This window comes from Panthera pardus, unplaced genomic scaffold, assembly GCF_024362965.1.
Source record: "Panthera pardus isolate Hobbes unplaced genomic scaffold, ASM2436296v1 HiC_scaffold_4, whole genome shotgun sequence".
In the NCBI taxonomy this organism is placed as follows: domain Eukaryota; kingdom Metazoa; phylum Chordata; class Mammalia; order Carnivora; family Felidae; genus Panthera; species Panthera pardus.
Window position 1 is genome coordinate 7,810,065 of NW_026526969.1, and position 12,075 is coordinate 7,822,139.

Genomic DNA, 12,075 nt, shown 5'->3' on the forward strand with positions numbered 1-12,075 from the left:
CTCGTGGGGCCTGAACTCACAACTCCAAGATCAAGTCGTGTGCTCTACCGACCGGGCCAGCCAGGTGCCCTGGCTGTGCGCGGCTCCAACAGCCCAGGGGACTGGATCCTGGAGATCCTGAGCTAAGGGGAGTCCAACCAGTTTTGCCAATCCGTCCCTGCTGTGGTACGTCCATGCAAGGGAATTCGAGTGGGCCCTCCTTTAAGGAGACAGGAAGTATTGACACCTTTCACCAGCGTGGCTAAGGGACAGAGGCCAGACTCAAAGGCTGTATGATCCATTTACCTGGCGTTCTGGAAAATGTAAAATTATGGGAACAGAAAACAGACCAGGCGTCGCCATGGGCTAGGGACGGGGTTAGAGGCTGATGACAAAGAGGCGTGAAAGAATCTGGCACTGCTCAGTGGTCAGGCGGCCCCTAACGGTACACGTCTCAAAATTCACAGAGGCAGACGCCCTAACACGGGTGAATTTTAACCGAGCGTAAACCTGACCTTAAAAAAAAAAAAAATCTCTCTCCAAGTGAAGAATTGATTTTACACTAATATCTCCACGCTGTTCCCAGAAAAGGGATTACAGCGTAACCAAAAACAGGTCACAGCGTTTCTCACCGACTGATAACATTCAAGCCCCATGAGTAGCTAGGCCGGGACAGGCGCTACTAATGATTATAATTACTTCACTTATTCACCCTTCTCCTGGCCTTTTCCGGGGACGGGGGGCAGGAGGGGTTAAGTGTGGGTAGAACAGAGAAAGAATCTGCTCAACTTAAGATGGTCTCCCATTATTTATAAAAATCTTCGGTGCCTGCTAAACTCACATCGGCTAGAAAGCACTGGGGAGGAGGAAACGTGTGATACCGTAACATCACCACTAACATCATTCACTGGCCAGGCGCCTCGGGCCACCGGTGCCACGCTCCGTGCTGCGGGGGGTGAGAGAGCAGGGATGCAGAACACGGCTCTGGGGCCAGGCTGGCAGGCTGGGACCCTGCACGGCCACATCCCAGCCGGGCGGCTTGGTGCCCGCGAGGCCTCATCCCCCTCCTCGGCACGCGGGGGGTGAGGACAGCCTGCCTCAGAGGCTTGTTGGGACAAGCGCTCGGGGCGCGTGTGCAGAGCACGTTAGCACAGTGCCCGGGTGTGATGTGCGAGCCCCGAGCGCCGGCGTCCGTGATTATTGTTAGCGCCATGCTTTGGGTACCACAGAGACCACGGCCACCAAATCCTCCTCTGGGTGGGGGCCTCCCAGACACGGTTTCTGGCCTCCACACGCTCCGGGCGTCCTGCCGCAGCCCCTCCGAGGTAGGAGAGTTCCAGCCCGTGGCTCCTCCCCGCTCCGGGACTCCGCACGGTGCCCTCGCACCCCGCCACCCGGGACATCTCAATAACCCCGGCCTACCCCAAAGCCAGGGCGGTGGGCGGTCTCTGGCCAAAAGGAATTCCGTGGAATCCTGGCAACGCCCCTGTACAGTGCTGAGGCCTCAGCCAGTCACAGAGCCCTGGGCTGGAAACCCCAGAAAACGCTTCCAAATCTTCACAATTTAGGACAACACCCCTTTCCACGAGGCTTTCCTGAACACCGCGAGGGAGGGTTCCCAGCTGCCCTCCAAAAGGGACAGCACTGATGTCACGGAGGGCTCGTGACTGACCCCCCCCACCCCCGCCTGTCCTGGCCACCCCTGGGTCTCAGGTGGCCACTCTGCACACGCTCCCTGCACGTCGACAGTGTCGTGGGGCTTCAGAGAAAGGCAAACGAAAGCCGGAGCTGCCTCATGGCCCGGCAGGGAAAGCCGTCTACATCTTCACGGAGGAAGAGGCCACCCCAACCGGGGAGACCGAGGGAGCCTGGGCGCCCCAACCCAGAACGAATTCCCCAAGCAAGAACTGGCGGGTGCTGGTTGTAAATGCAGGTCCCCGGGCCCTTCCCAGGAGATCACGGCTCACTATGCGCGGGGTGGGGCCCAGGGACAGTATTTTTAACAAGCACACACCCAGGAGATTTTTATGATTCGCTAAGTTAGGAAAATACCGACAGAGGGTGGTGGCTCCTGCGTGACGGGAAGCAAAGCTGATTTCTTCACCATTAAAACCAGGAGAGGTGAGAAACGTGCTGGGTACTGTAGAGTTTCAAGAGCATGGGGGCCGGCGTGAGCAGGCGAAGCGACAGGAAACCCCGAGGCAAGGAAGCCGGTGGGACCACAGGGTTGGTCGCCCGGGGAACTTCTCCACGGGTCATGTGCCATCCTAAACAGGACCCCCACCGTGTCCTTCTGCACGCCTGGAGGGCGGGCACCACCCCACATCCATGACCGCCACGTCCTGGTTTGCTTCGCCAAATCCCTCTGCCGTCACGTTCTTGGCCATCTCAAACCTTGCCCTCTCCCCACCCCCTAGCACTCGGCCCCCCGGCTCGCCCCTCAAGGACAATTTCTTCTCCTACTTCCCCAGGAGAGTCCGTGTCACTACCCGGAACTTGTCTTCGCTTCTGGCCGATTCCCTATAATCCACCCGAACTCACTCCTGCCCTCTAGCCGGGGAGCCAGGTCCCTCTTCCCACTTCTGTGACTCAGACCTTCCTTCAGAATGACACCCCTGGTCTCATGGGCTCTCGCTCTCCCCACCCACTGCCACCTAGAGGCAAGCAGGTCCCCCTAAGGGTGGGGAAAACCACCCCCTGGAACCTTGTCGTTCTGGCCATTGCCTCCCTTTTTCCTGCCCTTCTCAGCCAAGCATTTCCCAAGTTCACGGTCTCTGCTTCCACAATCCCACGATTGGATTCCATATCCACATTTCCCGGAACGCGTTCCTATGTTCTGGCTTGCCATCGCCTCCACTCAGAGGTAAGCATCGAGAGGGCAGGCATTTGGGGTATTCTGTTCACTGCCGTGTCCTTGGGGACTGGGACAGTGCCTGGCACAGAGAAGGTACACAACAGGCACTTGCTGTATGAATACGACATAACCGTGGCTTGCTCGCTTACTCATAGAGCATGCTGTTTCTCGCCGGGCCCATGAGAGCAGCGTCTCACATGTTCTGGCTCCACCTCTGTTCCTGGAACATCCATGTGCTTGACCGCGGCGCGTGGCACCGACCCCGCAGCACGTAAACCTGGCCACATCCCTTCTACGTGTGCGCCCTGTGACCACTTGCCAGAGGGAGGCCCAGGCTCCCCAGCCTTGCCCTGGAGTCTCTCCACCGGGCCAGTGCCCACCCCACCTGCCGCGGGCTGTTCACCCCTGGTGACAGTCCCACACTGGCCCAGGCCGGGTCAGGGCTCCTGCCTCTCCCACGGACCCCTCCTCTTTGCCCCAGGCGTCCACGGGGCGCCACCCCCTCCATTTGCCAATCACTACTCTTCACTGAAATGTTCCATTTCCACACCGATCTCCGGCCGGATCAGGGGTGGCCTGGGGGAACTCCGGGGACCCCCAGCACCTCTCGCAGGGCACAGGACTGAGAAAAGGCCAACTGAGGCAGGCCTCAGTCATCCGTGCCCCTGGTTCCGCACGTCCAAACTGCCCCCGCAGGTGGCGTCCGGATCCCCTCCCCCTCCCGGGCCAGGGCGATGCCGTTCTCGCCTCGACTCCTCCAGGACACGGCAAACCCAACTGCACTTTGGCCAGAAGCGACTTGAAACAAACCCGAAAGTTTACTTTGGAAAGGAGTTAATAATAAAAGTTGGAAGGCGTCTTTGGGACGATAAACACCTCCTTTCTCCTTTCTTCCAGCTTCTGGCACAGCACCTTCCCCTGGTGGAAATGCTTTCTGGGACACAACCGCAAGGCTCACGCCGATGGGGCCACCAAGTCCAAGGGCAGGGGGTGGACGGAGAGGGGGAAGAAAACTCCACAGGAAGCCAGAGAATGTGTTTCTCATCTACTGAAAGCAGTAACACCACTTCTTTAATCTGCTCTCGTCGTTCTTGTAAGAGTCACGAGAGGCTCCCCTCTGAGAGCTGCGTTTTTAAAAGTTGGACACTCACGAAACCCTTGCACTTCACCAGGCGGCCTGAGGCATGCCCCCTCAAGTTTCCAGAAGTGCAGAAATACAAGGAACAGAAGTTACTCCGTTAAGTGTAGAAGGCTGTCAGAGCAGGCACGACGGGAATAAACATCTCTGAGAATGAAGTGATGTTATTAATGAAGAGAAGGCACTTTAAAAGATGTCTAAATAGCCAGGACTCTAAAATAAGCAGAAACAAAGAAAACGGCCATTTCTTTTCATCCTTAGGTAGGGGAAAGTCAAAGGTTTTCGAGCTTGTACAGCACAACTGGACTTTCGGATCGTAGCGTGAACCCTGTTAAATTCTGCATTTTTAAACACAACACCCTCCTTTGAACAATGACCTATAAGCCATCTCACAAAGGACTGAGGGCTACAGACTTCCTGATAAACATATTAAGGCTCCCCTGGGGGGGGGGGCAGGGGGGAGCCAATCCCTCCTCTGATTGGCCGCAGTCATTTCAATGGGCTGAGACATATTTTATATTGAAAACTTTATTGACCAGCTAATGAGAGTCAGGGAAAGAGAAGGTTAGACATCGCAAATAAAGCAAACTTCTTCAGAAAACCATGAATGGCCTTTCCGGCTTTTTCACTACCATAGAAGTCACTTTTTAAAATTTTGTAATAAAAAACCAGAAATAATTCTTCTTCTCGTCATTTCGAAGTAAAGCTCTGAACGTTTTCCTAACTTAGAGCTTAGAAGACACAATGATTATTTTTAAATGTCTGGTTAAAAATTAGAAAGTCTCAAAGGTAAGCCACAAGTATGTGAAACTCACCCTGAGCATTTCTATTTCTGGTCAAGCACCAAATAGGGTTCTAAATGAATGAATATATTCATCTTCACTTATAACAAAAACGGCCAAATGCATTTACGAAATTAAAAAATTACTAAAAGAGAAATTCTTATTTTCTGTGTCTCATGAAACCTAGAGAAAATTATATAGAAATTAGTCTGATCTAAAGATCAGGCTCATTTTCTCCTGCCGGTTTTAATCCAAAGAAGAAAGAAAGGAAATAAAAGTCTATTAAGAAATCCACGACAGCTGATAATGTGGGAAGACAGACTTGATATTGTTTGCTTAAGAGAAAGGTAAATAGCTCCAAATTCTTTTTAAAAAAAACCTAAATCATTATTTTTTTTTTTAAGGAAAATGTCCACTTAAAATATAAATACTAACAAAGGCTCTGTATTTTTTTTTCAAGATCTTCAGAATCCCTGGAATAATGCCTCTGCCAACTAAAACACCTACTATGAATTTAGTAATGGGTTATGCAAACATAAATTACGAGGCCAGACATTTTAAAAGGAAAAAAAAGGTGATTTATTGACGTGCTGGAGACACGGCAGGATAGAAGCACTATTTCAATTTTCCATATATTCCTCAACACTGCAGATGTATTAATGCGAAAAGAATTTCAAATAAAAATGACTCTCAGCTCTTCTGGTTCTAACATATCAGTTCAGTCACTTGAAAAGGGTTACCAAGGAACTCACTTCTCGCACTTAAAATCAAGGAACTGAATACAGTGAATCTAATTTGAAGTACAAATAGATTCGAAAGAAAAAGAAAAAAAAATAGGTAACTGTTTCCCTTGCCTTAAAGGAGCAAAGAGAATTAAACCATAAGTTCTGTTCTCCACGGTATTAGCCCAACCTGTCCAGATCAAATTTTTTACTATTAACTTCACTCCTATTCACAGATCATTGGCGGGGGGTGGGGGGGGGGGTGGAGAGTCATATCACTGTGGGAACCAACATTTTTTCTTTGCTGTGGCAAATTAATCATTTCAATATATATGAAATGCTTTTCCTGGCTTGTTTATATATAAACAAAATAAATAAAAATTTCCTCGTCGTCACTGACTTTTAATTAAAGGAAACAGAAGCTATCACCCTTTCCCGAATAGGTCATGGGAAATGCATTGGCTGATGAAAATCCCTGAACACACATCAACAGAAAAGGGATCTTCATTTTTCTTCACCGTGCCAACGGTTGACAGCTTCACAAATGGTCATTTTCGAAAGCACACGTAACTGGCTGAACAAGCCTGTCTCAAAAACAGGCTGGAAAACGCTCTACTAATAAAGGGCGCACATTTTAAAATGCAAACATGAGAAGAACATCTCTGTATCTTGGCCTCGTGCGTTCCTCCCCAGAGGAGGCTGACCAGGGCTCGTACGTGCACACTCACACACGCACGCACGCACGCACACAGGCTATGGGCTCCCGGCACTTTGATTATGTGAACACACCTGGCCCCAGGGAAGCAGGCTGAGACCAGCCCCATATTTCAGACAAACCAAACAGCCAATAGACAGTAATGGCTTTAAGCTACTGATGGCCTGGGCCAAAAATGAAGAACCACTTAATCTTCTGAACGAAACTGTCAATGTTGGGAGGCATGCAGCCGACCTTTCCCCCTGATCTTAATCACAGCCACCTATGATAACAGAGCGGGGTTTATTTTTGTGCCTGGCTGCAGACTACAATGATCAATCCTTCAGTTGGGACTATGCCGTATCCACACCATGAACGAGGGCAAGTTAAGAGGGTACCATTTTCACGGATCCCTGCAGTCACGCACTGAATGAAATTCACCTAAGATCTAAATGAAGTGATTCCATCACAACCCTCAACACTTTATAGAGTCTCTCCAAACGAATCTACAAATTCAGTGGGATCCCAGTACAAATGCCGATGGAATTTTTAGAATGGAAGTGAATAAATGATTCTGGAAAGTCATGCAGAAGTACAATCTAGATCATTCGGAAGAGCAGTGAGGACACTGCTCTACAGGATGCCCAGCCTTAGCAATGAGACTGGGGAAAGGTGGACCCCACGGTAAATGGTTCTGGGATGAGGGGCTCTCAACGGACAGGAGCAAATCAGAGCATCACACAAACACATTAAAGGCCTAACGTTAAAAGCAACACCAAAAAACTATTGAAAGAAAACACAGGAGGGGCGCCTGGCTGGCTCGGTCAGAAGAGCATGCGACTCTTGATCTTGGGGTTGTGAGTTCGAGCCTCATGCTGGGTATAGAGATTACTTAAGTTTAAAAAAAAAAAAAAAAACAACTTAAAAAGAAAGAAAAGAAAACACAGGAGACTGTCTTTATGACATCAGCATAGGGAAGACTTCTGAAATAAGATACAGAAAGAATGTAAACTTCACATCTAAAACTGGAAAACATTCGTCTGCACTAAAATTAAAATCTTCCAGCGACAAATGACACTAGAAACATAGAGAAAAGACCGGCCACGGCCGGGGAGGAAATACCAGCAAAGCACACACAGCAGAAGGTCCCGATTGAGAGTATTAAAACTGCCCACAAATCGGCGAGAAAACAGTCAAGGGCCAAGGAGATAAAATGAGCAAAGGATATGAGCAGTTAAAACACAAAAGACGACTCCGTGCAGGCGAGTCATTCATTGTCCAAGAGAGTGCTCGCCCACATCGGAAATGAGGAAATAACAGCCAAAATCGGTGAGGACCTGGCCGGAAGCTCGCCAGTGGGGGTAACGGCATGCGCCACTGAGAGCGACTCTGTGGCCCACGGAGCTTTTCAAGCTGCGACCGGCGGCCGCACCTCTGGATGTCCCCACCCCACAGAACTCCCCAGCACGAGCACCATGGCCAGTCAGTCCACGGCATCGTAAGGAAAGAGTGTCAGCCGTGACCAGAAACCCACGTGCTGCCTCAGTGGCAACGGCTGCCATCTCTGTGGTTCCCACACAGGGCGGAACACCGTGGCACAGCTCGAGCGAATACACGAGGTGCATACAGGCAGCACACAGGACTAACTCTCTGACACGTGAAAAAGGCCAGGGGTCAAAGGACATATACGTATATAGCAAGATACGGTCTGCACAGCATGGTTTGTATGAATAGTGAAATCTGTGTACGCACACAATATCCACTGCTTACGAGGGCATAAACGTTGCCATGAGTGCAAAAAGCGTACGGAAAGGAAACATCGGTTTTAGGATGGGGTTTACAGCTAAGGAAGAAGGTAGGAGAAGGAACAGAGGTAGGATCTGAGCTGTGTGTTTAGGGTGTTATTCCTGTTTGAAAAAACAGGCATCAGAAGCAAATGGGCAAAATGTCAACATGGACCCGATCTTCAGGAAGGGCAAGAAAGTGTTGTTCTCCCCACTTGTCGGGATGCTAGGAATATTTCATAGAAAAAAAATAATCAAACCCAGGTACACAGCTTGGTGTACAAAAGGACTAAGTCACTGCAGGTAATATCCTGCGTGAGGCCCGTGAGTGGGGCTTGGGGGGGGGGGGGGGGAGGCAGGAGGGCACAGACCTTCCGGGTCTTTCTGCCTCAGTGGCTACTCCCTCAGAAGAGTTCTTAAAAAGAAACACGGGACAGGGTCTGTTTGACGCAAAATGTTTTTAGGGGTGAAATGTGTCCCGTACCTTCCGAATGCAGTCCTTGTGGCACAGCGTTGCGGGTGGCGAGGAACGTGTCAGGGGCTGAGGTCGGGAAGAGCCGGACCGTGGCCGGACGTCAGGATACCTGACCCAGAGGCTCTTAGCGGCGGCCTCCTCGAAGCACCCCAAGTGCAGACTCAGCGGATGGATGAATAAGTATGAGGTCAAATCAGGGGGACCCAGCCGGCCTTCTGAAGCTAGAACGGTGACCTTTCAAATGTGAAGGAGGGAACCCCGGGGGGGGGGGGGAGGGGTCCCGCACCTGGAAGCTGCATCGGGCTGCAGTGATCCAGGCTCGTTCACCCGCTAAGTGCACTGGGAAGCGTAGCTGCTGGGGAGACTGGGGCAGGGGAGGGAGGCTCTGCGTGCCGGGACTGTAGCCGCCAGAGCTCGTAAGTGCTCCCCAAGGACCTGCTCTGGCACAGCCCTGCGGCCAGTTGGCCTGGACTGGAAATCTCCAGCCAGCTTCTCCACTTATTAGCTGTGGTCCTTCCCCCTGCCCCTCCTCCTCTCTGAGCCTCAGTTTCCCGCTCTTCGCAACGGGGATAAACGACGTACTTATTTCACCGGCATCCGGTGTTAAATGAGCCGATACATCTAAAGCGTCCAGAACGCTGCTCGGCACGTGGTGAAGGGCTCAGTAAGCGGCAGCTGCTGTTACTGGCTGTTACACACTGCTGTGTCCCTGCAGCGACCGGAGCCCTCAAAAGAGAGCCGCCCGGGGACACCCACTGCACACCCAGTGGGATCGCCATGACTCTCAGCTGCACGCAAAATGAACTCTGGACAGAAAACCCCAAGAGGGTAAAGTAGGCGAGGCCTGCTAAGAAAGGGCCGCACCTAAGTCTGGAGCCACGGGGAGGGTGTGCAGGAGCGAGCTGGGGGCGCTTCCCGGAGGCGCGGTGCTCGGCCACACAGCATCACGCCGTTGCTCCTTTCTCAGATCCAACGACAGAAGAGACCTCGCTTGCTTGGATCAGAAACGCAGGCCCTGGCGGAGCCAGAATCAGGATCCAAGTGTCCAGATTCCCGAAAAACACACTCTTTAACTCTATCGACCGTATCATAGGGTCTTCCGGAAAAAACAGCGGGCTACAGACAAAATTACCGTGCTCCGCACGGCGGGCTCGTAACGCTCCTTGTAAACTTACTGTTTTTACGCAACTCAGGTTTGCCAGTTAAAACCCAGAGCGGGCACATTACTGCATCATCAACGTTCAGGGATTAGTTGCACCCACCCCAGCCCGCAGCCCCCTGCCCCCCGCCAATGAAAGAAGAACTCGAGACAACAAATCTCAGGGTCGGTGGGATGGCAGGTGTCTTTCCTTGACTGATGTAATTTCAAGGCACAAGGGGAAACTTTGCTGTGCTCTGGTTTACGATAAATCCCAGCATGCCAGCTACTGGCTCCTCCCTGGGCACACTCCCACAGAACACACACACACACACACACACACGCACACGCACATGCGCTGTAGGAGGGCGTCACTTCGGAGTAATACTCAAAGTCGGTACTGTTTTCTACGGATAGAAGAGGCGCCGCTCACAGGTAAGTGGCGAAAAGTCAGCTTCTAGAAGCTAAAAGGAGACAGAGCAGCACAGTGGTTACGGCCTCGTTCTCAGGAGCCTGCTGCCTGGTAGGCAGGTGGCTGACGCGCGCTTAAGTGGCACTGACGGCACCCGCGTCCTAGGGTGACAGCGAGGGGTCGTGAAGCTGGCACAACGCCGAGCTCTTCGGAAACAACAAAGGGCCAGTAAACGAGAGTTCGCCACAATTCCGACCAAAACACATGGCCTTCACGTTCAGCCGCCTTACAACCTGCACACAACCAGGGTGCCTATTGAGAAGACCGTCCCGAGAATGACCTCCTCCATTCAACATGCGTTTGGGCTGAGGTTACCGTTACAGACTGGAAAGACGCGTTCCGCGCCACTCGGGAAGAACGGCTTCCACAGAGCAAGTCCAGGGGCAAGTACTTGCCCCACGAACAGCCAAGCTCAGCCAAAGGGAGAGAAAACGACCATCTCTATACAGAAACTGCTTTTCTTTCACTCGATCGACTCAAGTCCGCATGGGAAACTGGGTCTGTAGTTTTACAGACTGATAGGTCTACCCTGAGCTTTTAAGAGTACTTTGAAAATTTTATTGTTCATTTATAGCTTTAAAATATGCGTGTGGGGGCGCCTGGCTGGCTCAGTGGGAAGAGTGTGTGACTCTTGAGCTCAGGGATGTGAGTTCAAGCCCCAAGCTGGGTGTAGAGATTATTAAAAAAAACAAAAACAAAAACAAAAACAAACAAACTTAAAAATAAAACACATTAGTGACCACAATTTCTCCTTTCAGAAGATTAGATTTTAATAACGCACATACAACATGCCATTTATGGAGCCTCTGCTATTTGCCAAGGTTATTCTGGATTATTCTACAACATGTTGTCTGACTCATAAGAACTCCGGGAGAGTTGTCATCACTCCCCGTGTTTGGACGAGAAGACGGGGGCCCAGAGAGGTTATACAACTCAGCATGGTCCCGACTAAACTTCCATACCGCGTGAATCCAATTACAGTCTTTTCCTTTTGACACTTATTTGTCTGTTACACTTAAAATAGTCCTTTAAAGACTGCCAGACACACAAGGAGACGACACGCGGGCTCAGGAAGGAAAGGGAACGCCAGCCCCATCCACGTTTCGGGGAGTGACCCGGACAGATGGCCCCACGGGGTTCACAGCTTGAAGGAAGCGTGGCCTGGGGCGGGGCGGCGGGTGGTGCATTCTCCGACGCCACCCTGCCGCCCCTTGGTCCGGGCTCCTGGGTCACCAACACATCAAACTCAGAGATTAATTCTTCACTGATTACCTAAGAAGTCACTTTTCTGGGCCAAAGGCGACTGAACAAAATAAGGTAACCCTCATACTCAGAGGTCCATTGACCGAACTTTCTAATGTCCAAAGTGAACAGCATCCTGGTCTCAGAAATTAGAGGGACCGAATCTGTGGTTGGAAAGTAAGTGAGTATCAGGAATAAACAAAGATGACCAGGCTTTGACCTAAAAGGAACTTGAGAGACCCCCCCCCACCACCACCACTAACAACTTGCCCAAGTTCATCCTCTGTGGGGAGATACAAAGGGCCATTGTCCATCTTTGATTCAAAAAGCTGCCTGAACTCTCTGAAGAACCCTCACCCCATCCATACTCACCTGCTACCTTAGTGTCCTGTTTCAGTTCTGACCACCACCTTTAGGTACCCTGCGTGCCAGGTGCTTGCTGTGTTTACTTGGCCACTGTCTGCCTGCCCCCTAGGAGAGCTGGAACCTTCTCTCAGTGCCTGCTGTCTCCCTGAACCTCAGATTGCCCCTGGCTCCTGGCAAGGGCTCAGAACTACTTGTAGAAGGGAGCGAGGGAGAAAAGAACACAGCACAGAAATGTTTACTGAGCACCTACTATATGCTCTGTTTACCTGAATTCATTTCACCTACCTAGTAACCGGGACCTGATTAGTTCCATATATATATATGGGTCCGAATCTCAGAATGCTCAGTGACCTTGGTCAAGATCACCTGACCCGAATATCTGCTCCACTCCTGGTGTGGGGCTGGACATTTACCTTCAAGGAATCTCAC

General features: G+C 51.2%; 1 protein-coding gene across 13 annotated transcripts in view; it reads right to left on the reverse strand.

Annotated features, from left to right (window-relative positions):
* CUX1 (cut like homeobox 1) overlaps positions 1 to 12,075 on the reverse strand; it is a 376,245-nt gene that overhangs the window by 266,134 nt on the left and 98,036 nt on the right. The gene's annotated exons all lie outside the window — the stretch shown is intronic.